Below are 7,990 nucleotides of genomic sequence, written 5' to 3'. Positions count from 1 at the left end.
TCTGCACAGCATGCCTCAACCAAGAATGTCAGCAGGTGGAGGAGGAGAAGATGCACTGCTGTAGGTGCAAAGTGTTTTGCCGGTCTAAGGTGTGTCTTGAAAGACACAACTCACTATGGAGGAAAAAGTTGACTGTAAGAATAAAGAATATTGTGAAACGTGTGGGGTTTACATCTTTAACCCCCACAAAAAGTGCAAGGAAACCAAGTGTGGACAGTGCTCTGAGAAGGTTGAAAGCTTGGAAGGGCGTTTATGTTTTGTAAAATTGTTGGGCCGACCGCAAATTGGTGAAAGATACATCATTTATGATTTTGAATGGTGTCAAAAGACAGGCATCCATATACCTAATTATGCCTGTGCCAGGGATATGTTGAAGGATGGGTATGATAAAGATGTTGTGAGGTGGGATTGTTATGATGTTAGATGCCTGAAGCAGTTTGTAAAGAAATTTATAAATCATAAGTTTAAAGGATGTACTTTTATCACTCACAAGTCCAAAGGTTAGGACGGATACCTAGTACTGACGCAGCTGATCTATGAAAAGGTTAGGGTACAATTTATAAGTCGGGGGGGGGGGGAGGAAACTGCTGTATATCACCCTTCCGGATTATAAGATTTGGTTTATTGATAGCCTCTCATTTTTGCCCCTTAAATTAAGCAAATTACCCAAAGCTATGGGGTTTCAAGGCAGCAAAGGATATTTCCCCCACTTGTTCAATACAATGGCCAATCAAAACTACATGGGACCACTCCATGAAACCAAGTATTACAGCCCTGAAACCATGATGCCCGGGGAGAGAGAAGAATTCATGAAATGGCACTCTGCTAATACAGGTACTGTGTTTAAACTAAAGAAGGCTCTGGCTTACTATTGCAGACAAAATGTAGATATATTAAGAGAGGCCTATATTCACAGCATGCCATTTCATGAATTCTTCTCTCTCCCCGGGCATCATGGTTTCAGAGCTGTAATACTTGGTTTCATTAAAACAGTGGTTCTCAATTATTTTCTGTCATGCCCCCCCTAGGAAGAAGAAAACATTTTGCGCCTCCCCGCGTGACTGTCTATCCAATCGGGTCCTTTGCGTGTGTCACGTGCGTCCAATATGACAGTATTTGCCGAGGTCAAAGTAGCCCCCCTTTATGGAGCCTCGCGCCCCCCTGGGGGGCCCGCCCCACTATTTGAGAACCACTGCATTAAAAGGAGATCCAACCTCGAACTAAGGATAAATTTTCTGATCTGGGAATAATCAGTGCAAATGGCTTGCCTTCAGAAGTTGTGGTTGCTCCATTACTGGAAGTTTTCAAGAAAAGACTGGACAGCCATTTGTCTGGACTGGTATAGGGCATGGGTCTTCAAACTTGGCCCTGGCTGAGGAACTCTGGGAGTTGAAGTCCACAAATCATAAAAGAGCCAAGTTTGAAGACCTCTGGTATAGGGTCTTCTGCTTGAACAGGGCATTGGAGTAGAAGATCTCCAAAGTCCCTTCCAACCTCATTATTCTATATTCTATTATTCTGCCCCCCAAAAGAGGAATAATAGCTGCAATTTGACATGTCTGAAAATTGTATGCTCACTTGGAGAAATTTTAGCTCATTTCTCCTTACTGAAGACTTTCAACTCAGGAACGTTGGTGGTTTCCTTGCATGATCTGCCCACTTACACAACATTTCTACAGTATTAAAGTCATTATCACATCTAGTTTTAGGATTTGTGTGGAGAACAAATCATGTTTTAGGACATGCTTATGCAGAAAAATTTAACATTCAGATGGGTTCACAATTTTTTAAGCACCACTGTACATGGTCTAGATTTGAAGAACTGAGTTAGTTTTATATTGCTATCTATGGATATTATATGGATCTTTCTTTCTCTCTCTTTTAATTAGAATTTTTCTTCTTTTGTCATGTTTGCTTCACCTTAATCACCATAGTATAAAAGCCTGTTTTCTTTTGTTCACTGTAAAAGCACTATTGATTTTTTTTCTTTTGTTGTATTATATTTTGTTTGCTTGCATTTCACTCTATCCCTTTCTGACTCTGACTTTATCTTCCACATAAGCAATAATGAAAATGTTTCACAGAGTTTGTGAGACTTGATGTACAAGATAAAACATTAGAAAACAACATTAAGATATGAATGGGCATTATAAGTTAAATGCAAAAATGGTACCGCTTATCCTAATAGCAGGACTGAAGGGAACAGCCACTTTTTTTGTGATTGCTAGATAGCCAGATGCTGAGGCTGTCACTTTATAATTTCCAGATACCAATAGCCTCCAGTAATCACCATCCTTTGCTAAGGAAACAGAAAGATGTCACTATTTTTTAAAAAAACTTTAGGTACATGCTTAAGTGGTAGTGAAACATGTTTGATCTTGTTTGTTTTCTAATTAAAATCTCAAGATCCATTAACTGGAGCCAAGTGCAAAATACAAGAGTGACTTTGGAAAGGGGAAGAAAAAGCCTGGAACACAGTATATTTTTGTTCTTTCCATCCTAAAGCATGAAAACATAAAACTTTGCATTATTTTAAGATATTCATAAGCATTAGTAATTTTGCTCATGAATGTCTTAAAATAATAAAAGGTTTTTTGCTCCTTTTTTCTCTAAATAGGAAACTGGATTAACAAACAGGTGATAAGAGAAAGGGTTGCAATTTTGCAAATGTCAATTTTAATGTGGCAGATCCGATTGACTCAGAGGAAGCAATTTTATCCGAATTCATCCAGTTCTGAAATAAAATTTAATTTTAATTTTCTTTTATATAGGAGTTCAGCACAAAATTTTCTCCCCCCTATTGGCCAACATTTGACAGATATCATCTATTTTCATAAGAGGCCCCTAATCCTGAACATTTTGTCCATTAAAGGTAATTGTGAGTTTCCAATTATAGTTAAATGAAGGTGTAAAGATTTGAATTTCTGAACTTTCAGATTTCATCCTGAATGAAACAGGAAAAGGGGCTCATTCTAGATAAGTTTAATGTTGCTATTTTTTAGTTCCAATGTTTATTTTAAAAACCTGAACACACATGCTTTTCATTTTGGTAATGCCTATCCATTCACAAAGGAACGTTTTGGCCATTAGAAGTTTTCCTCAGTGGCAAAAAAGGCTAAGATTGCTTTTGCAATTATTCTTCTATTGATATCCTCTTTGCTTTCCAAAATCATATGCAAGGAATGCAGGACCATCAAGGATAGCATGGAAAGTTGCACAAGACAAGCAGTGAAAATCACTTCTTCCATCCTTCAGTAGTAGAGAACACTAACACCCCACCCCCCAGAAAATATAAAAGAACATTGCTATATTTATCCATGTATCAACATTCATCATCTGTCTCAATATACATATGAATACTTTCCTGATGTAATGTCATGCTTTATCCCCTCTACAGAAATTATGGCATTAGCAATGGGATTACCCTGAAGATCTCTAATAAACCCTTTTATTCCTCAATGTATTTTAAAAATAAAGCACAAAAAGTCTTAATATATCTTTAAATAATATACTTACAAAAGAGAAGAGAAAAAAGAACCTAGAACCATGATGGCGAACCTATGGCACACGTGCCATAGATGGCACGCAGAGCCCTCTCTGTGGGCATGTGCGCCGTCACCCCAATCCTAGGCCTTCAACTGGATTTTATAAAACTTTTTCACTTTTGGCCTCCTCTGCCATATGCAAAAAAAAAAAAAAAAAGTTCAATCAATCAATCAATTTCAACTTCTCGCTGAAAAAAAAGATCTCGCTGTTACCACTGAAGCCATGCTCACCCAATGGGCCACACCCACCCAATTCACCACACCTACACAATGGGCCATGCCCACCTGGCACCCGACGATACATAAGTGGGTTTTGGGTTGCAGTTTGGGCACTCGGTCTCTAAAAGGTTTGCCATTACTGACCTAGAACGTTTCACCACAATTAGCCTCCTGTTAAAGTTAGTAGACAGTATAATTTCCACTGATTGCTAGTGCACTTATCACTTCATCATTTCATTTTTTTAAAATATGCCATTCAGAAAACATCATACTGAGCTGTGAGAACTATAGGAACAATAATGCTAACAGAATGTAAAGTTACCTCAGTCAGCATTGTATGCTCCTTGTTAATTTTCATTGTTTCCATAGTTCTCATTTTATAAGCTACCCAGAGTTGCTTTAATAGTGAGATGGGCTGCGTATAAATTTAATAAATAAATAATAAGCAGATAGAGCTTATGGAGATTTCTATCTTTCCATACAAAAACACAGAATATGAGTTTATTTAAGAATAACAAACATTGGTGACTAGCCAATAGGTCAATAATGTATATGCATGCTAAGGCCTCCACTTAGTTACTAGCTGTTTATATACTACTGAAACACCACCTGGGGAAGCTCATTATGAAAGGCAAGTTTTGCCTAGATCATCCTGGAACAGAAAAGGGAACAATGTCACTAATAGCTTGTAAATCCTTCTGGCAAGAACTATATGAATTCTATGATATTTGCAAGATTTAATTCATTATTTGCTCTACAAACATGTGGATTAATAAGTCATATTTGACAGGTTTCTACTTTTAGTCCTACTCTGGCATACTGTAAAAATAAGATTAAAATATTGCATTTCAGCAACACAAACCTCCTGGAACACTATACCAAGCACCACCATTAATTGTCCCATCAATGAAACTGCTGTCATCATTATTCTTGAAACATGGTTGTCAATTTGGGTTTGACATGGCTGGATTAAAAGATGAATAGCTTCAGGCTAAGCTTTGGAAAATAGTGTCATCTGGGCAGGAGCTGTGTTCATGTGCACTTCCTGGGGGAACAGTAGTAAAATACATAATAGAGGGTAGAAAGAAAAACAGAGAATGTAGGCCTACTTTAATTATCTGGATCTAGATCATTTAATATTCAGGATTATGCATGATAAGAGCTTCATATGAAGACCACTGATGTTTATTTAGAACAGACACATCGGGACACATATTCTTCTTAATAAGCTGTTTCAGCAACATGAAAAAAACTAAAACAAAATTAGATTAACATATAATTTGTGAAAATAGTACTAAACTAAGTAAGAAGAATGGTATCTCATTCTCATTATTATGCCCCTAAAACAGGGGTAGGCAACCTTGGCTCTTTTATGACTCGTGGACTTCAACTCCCAGAATTCCTGAGCCACCCATGCTGAGGGGAAAGGGAGAGGTTTCCAAGCTGAGCCATGCTGACTCAGGAATTCTGGGAGTTGAAGTCCATGAGTCATAAAAGAGCCAAGGTTGCCTCCCCTGCTCTAAAACTTACTCCAGAGTTCTGTTCCTCTCCTCTTCTATGGGCTCTTCCAGCCTTAAAAAGGGGAAAAATTGTTTTGTCAGTTTAGAAAACTACAACATACCATAAAAGAAAAAAAAGCCTGCTTCTCTACTGATTAAAAAGAAAAAAATAGTTTATTCTGGGAAGTCTGCAGTAACAGACAAAAAGAGAGGAAATTAAAACTTATAAATAGTGCAAAAGTTAAATTAATTACAATAATGGAAAGTAAAATGTAATCTGTCCAGGTTGGGAATGTGGTTCTCAGCATGCTATTCAGAATCCAGCACAGCCATCAAGCTGACCAAGGCTATTTGGCCTTAGATTTATAGTACATACCAGTTCGAGTTTCGTCATACGGGTAATTTGCCACAAGGTCTCCACCATGAAGATTGGCGGACAGTACAAAGGGAATATCCATTATCCAGTGAATCACACCTTTTGTTTCTGGTGCAAGCTATGACAGAAATTTATAAAAATTATAATTAATTAGACTATTGTGATAAGCACTGCACATTTTTTGTAGAACAAATTAAACAACTTTCCAGAATTTTGCCCTGGGAGGCAAAATGTAATAAAATGGACTTGTTTCATATAGTATGTACTCAATATGTACTTTTCTGTATAATATTTCAACAGAGTATCTGAATGCAATGCACAGATTAATTAATACTGAATGCAAATATAAGTGTTACTTTTGTAATATGCATATGCTATATGTCATGGTTCTGACAGATTAATCTTTTCAAAAGAACTTTGAGGCATTATTTTCCTTAAAGAATCTTTTATTCATGAAACAGAGTATTGGCACTACATGGTTGAAGCCAAAAACTGAATTCCCATCCCCTGGCACAAAGTAGCAAAGTGCAATTCCCTCCCCCAATTAGCAGTCATATATCACATTCCCCAATTAACTTGAAGCGCAGGCTTTCTCCCCATCTTTCCTGCCCACCAAATTTCTATCAACTCTGGACCTAATAACCTTGGGTTCCCACAGCTGAGTTATTATTGTTATGACTAGCTGGATTCTTATCCACATTCCCCTCCCAGCCTTAATGAACTCTAAAAGCGATAGAGAAAAGATGCTACATTTCCATCTGTTGTGAAAGCAAGAACATCCGATTTTAGCAGCATTGACACTATAATCATATTCTGCTCCCACACACACACACAGTTTCTGTGTCTGGCAAAATCTGATAGTTGCCAGATATCCAGATTTCCAATAAATCTTTCAGTAATAGCAAAAAAGAAGGACATATAAAATTTGAAGAAGAATCCTAGGGCTGGAGGCAAATCTGAAGTGAGTAAGAAATCAGAAATTCAGTGTGAAGTCCAAAAAGCAGATTCAGGGGGAGGGAGGGCACAAATTATATGGTCCACCAAGCCACCAAAATATCAGAAACCATCTTCTTTCTTAACAAAGTCTCCTTAATGCAAGAAGGTGTCACTATAGAAGGTGCTTTATTCAGATGTTGTTATGATACATCTCATCTCATCACATGGCATAATGATCAAGCTTCTCTACTGTCACATAAAAAGCTGCAGTCAAATGGTTCACAACATTTGTGAACATCTGGAAGTTCACTTTTCCCTTTCTCACTTGTCTCCCATCCTGACACTTCTCACCATTTATGGTAAATTCCCATTTTGACTCTATTTGGTACAAAGGTAATAAAGGGAAGAAGAAGGGAGCAGAGGAATGATACGACACTCAACTCTTTTTCCTCTCTTACAAAATGCCTCACTCCCTGCACTTGCTGGTGGCAGCTGGAGTCCGAATATATTTGAATAGCACCAAGATGTGAAATGGCAACATTGATCAATTAAGTTAGTTGTTTCAGATCCCATTTTGTATTAAATAAGAGAAGTAAGGGAAGTAAGGGCAAACGAGTCATATTCCAGCTTTTTCTTGTATTCTTGTATTTTTTTTAAGTATTGTTGGGAGTGGAGAAGACAGGGTGCGTAAAATATATGCTTTTTGTCTCCCGAACTCTTATGATTCTCCTGGCAGTTCTATAGTCCATTTTGTTAAATCTTCTTTCTTATCCTCAGGTTTATTTTGATGTTCTGATAATAAAGTATCTTTTCCATTTTTATTGTTATGTCAAAGTCTTGCAGGTTTTTTTCCTATTTGTGTTAAATTATAATTCTCTTCATTTGTTGCTTCACTGATTAAGTGATTTTCTTCTAGTTTATGTTCTATTATCTGATTTGTTTGTTCATTTTTTATAGTCATTTTCTGATTGTTTTTTGATTGTGGGTTTAGATTAGAGATGTGCTCATTTATGTTGTCAAAGTTATTTTTAATCTCCTCATGGTTTGAAGCTATTGTCATTTGTATCTGTCATAACATTACATACGTTTCCTCCGGGAAAGTATTTGTCTTGTCTTGAAATGTTGCCTCTGGAGGTCTTTGATATTTCAGGCTAGGTCCTTCAGGAGTAAGTATTAAATGTGGTTTTCTGTCATGTTTTGGTAAGTATGCAATATTCATGTTGTCTCCCCCTTTCAAATAGTCCTTCATCAGTGCCATAGTCTCTATAATTAGCCTTATCAAACCAGCCAAACTCAGAATCCAAACAGCTCAATTTTGTATAGTTCTTATCTTATATACTGTATATAGTTTTTATAATCCACTGTATTTCCAATTGTCAAGGCATCAGTAAAATCAGTATTTTATAACAGTTCTT

The sequence above is a fragment of the Crotalus tigris genome, unplaced genomic scaffold (genome assembly GCF_016545835.1).
Source record: "Crotalus tigris isolate CLP2741 ecotype Arizona unplaced genomic scaffold, ASM1654583v1 scf7180000018073.2002930, whole genome shotgun sequence".
In the NCBI taxonomy this organism is placed as follows: Eukaryota; Metazoa; Chordata; class Lepidosauria; order Squamata; family Viperidae; genus Crotalus; species Crotalus tigris.
The sequence above is the reverse complement of the archived record's forward strand: the minus strand, read 5'-3'. Positions refer to the sequence as shown.